This window comes from Ichthyophthirius multifiliis (assembly GCF_000220395.1).
Source record: "Ichthyophthirius multifiliis unplaced genomic scaffold scaff_1120509251208, whole genome shotgun sequence".
In the NCBI taxonomy this organism is placed as follows: Eukaryota; Ciliophora; class Oligohymenophorea; order Hymenostomatida; genus Ichthyophthirius; species Ichthyophthirius multifiliis.
This window is the reverse complement of record NW_004086099.1, coordinates 1-2775: the sequence shown is the minus strand read 5'-3', so window position 1 is coordinate 2775 and position 2775 is coordinate 1. Positions and strand designations below refer to the sequence as shown.

The 2775-nt window shown below is 17.9% G+C and overlaps 2 annotated features.

The window, feature by feature from the left end:
- Window positions 1-2369: 2369 nt before the first annotated feature.
- Window positions 2370-2408: a microsatellite.
- A 269-nt stretch (window positions 2409-2677) lies between these two features.
- Window positions 2678-2775: a microsatellite.

Here is a 2775-nt window from a genome sequence, read left to right as displayed (position 1 = left end):
TTTATCATTTAATAATTGGCAATTACTCAAAAATTTAGAGATACTTTTATCTTACCATAAATCATTTACAAACATACTTCCTTTTGGTAAATTTTTAGTAAATTCTTTTAAAAAAGGCTTTATGTACACATTATCTTCCTTTTCATACGATTTAAAACCAAACCTTGAAAAAGTATTTAATCTTTATTATAGTTCATTATATATTTATTCCTATTATATTTTTCGTTTTTGTATTCCATGAATAAGTGGAGAATTTAAAGGTGTGTTAGGTAAATTTAGAGTCTTTCTTTCCAAAAACTTATTACTTCGCTAAGATTCAAGCATATATGGATTCTCTAATGCATATTTTTTTGAATATAATTTACTTTCTTCTGTATTAATCATAGTACTTGATAATAAATCATAGCTATTTTAATATATATCATATAACTTTTTGAAATTAGAATTTATTGAACGAGGTGTTAAAGGTATATTTTTTTTACTAATTTATCTATTAGAATTTAAAATAGATGATTTTTAAATAGAAAGATTTAATTTATATAATTTTAAATTTTAAATTGTATTTCTTTTGTTTTATTGCTTAAAATATTATTTTTTTTGAGGCGATATTATTTATGTATTTTCCTTTTAGTCATATGTTTTTTTTAAATTGATTATTTAAATGCTATTTGATTTACTTTAAATGTCAATATTTTCTCTATTTTATTGCTCAAAAATTTTTGAAAAGAATAAAAAAGCTTTCATTTTATTTATTTTTTATAATAAAATAATAGTTTATTTTATAAATTATTTTTTGTATAAAATTAACTAATTGCATTTTATTTATTATTGATGCAGTTTTTATCACTATATACAAATATTTATAATTTATAATTTTAAATGTTAATTTTTTCGATATTTAAACATTGTTTATATTTTAATTTATATATATATATTTAAAAAAATTTAATAAATAATGACAATTTAGAAATTAGTGTAAATAAAATTTTTGAATCTTATAAAAAATAAAAATATCTTTTTTGTGGTAATAAAGGTTTTATGCAATTATTAATATTTTCTTTTATTAATTCAGTTATTTTTTATTGATAAAATGTAGTAAGTTATATTGATCTTAAGATAGAATTTTATGAATATAATCAGAAGTACTTTTTAATTCTTTTTATGCATATTCATATGTAAAAAATTTTATTATCATATTTTATTTTTATAATTATATACTGCATTTATTATTAATTAAATTTTTAATATTTTCTAAAGAGATAATGTCATCCCATTATTAAAAACGATATTTAATATAGTGCTGTCAATAAAATAGTAAATTTTTCTAGGATTCTAATTAAAATTTAAAATTGTACTGCAATATCTATAAAATACTTGCAGAATATAAGTTAGCATTTTTTCTGCAAAAATCTTCATTTATTTATATTTTTAACTTTTATCCTATATTCAAACTTTAATCTTTATTAATTAAATGCTATACTCTTTTTTTTTCAAATAAAATATTAATAGCTTCTATTTTTACCCTTTATTGATTTAAATATATCATTAATCATATGGTTAACATCCTCCTAAAGGATGAAAAATAGTGTTTTCAAAAAGAAGTTTTCCAAAAAAGTCTTTTTTAATTACCTTTTTAATTTATGTTGATCCAAATAACTCATTTAATTAACTTAACACCATATATTTACATATAATTTACTATTTCATTTGCCCTTATTGATAACTGAACTGTCAAAATAAAAATAAAAAATACTCATTAAATTAATATCTTAATGAAAATGATTTGAAAAGCACACACATTCAAGGATTATATAAGAAAATCTCACAACTAAAGTTATACCAGTAAGTTTTTGGAAAAAATATTCCATTTGAAGTAATGAATAATTTATTTCTATTTTGGAATTTAATAAAAAAATAAAAATCTTTTTAAACTCAAATTAAAATATATTTTAATGTTAATGATTATTTTAAAGTATTAATGTATGTATTTTTTTATTTTATTTATAAAATGTTCCTTTATATTATAATCTTTTAAAATAAGTAATTAGTTATAATAATCTTAATTTATTTCTTTTAGAATAACTTAATTATCTTAATTAATTTTTTATATATTTTAAGTATTAGAAATATTGTATGAAAATCATATTTGTTTTTAAATATATTGTTTTACATCTTATATAATTTTAAGATTCATAAAATTTACAATTTTAAGCATAAAAATGGATTATTCTTTGTTAGATACAACCTACATTAAAAAATGTTCAAACTAAACACAATAATATTCCTAAAAAAAAAGTTTTTGCATAATGAGTAACATGAACTATGAGACAAAATTAAATTAAAAAATTAAGGTGCAATAACAAAAGCATAAAATAATAGTAAAACAAATAGATATAAAAAAATAATATTTAGATTTTCTTATATAATATATATAAAAAAAATATTAATTTAATAATAAATAAAATATTGTATAAATTGTAATTAATATTAATATTTTTATTTTAAATAATTTATTAGTTATATATAAATTAATATAATAATTTTTTAATTAACAAATAAAAAATTTAATAATTAATTAAATTATTATAAAAAATTAATTAAATTAAAATTAATATAATTTTATATAAAGTTAGGGTTTTGATTAGGAGTTTGAGGTTTGGAATTTGAAGTTTGTGGTTTGGGGTTTAGGGGTTGGGGTTGGGGTTGGGGTTGGGGTTGGGGTTGGGGTTGGGGTTGGGGTTGGGGTTGGGGTTGGGGTTGGGGTTGGGGTGGGGT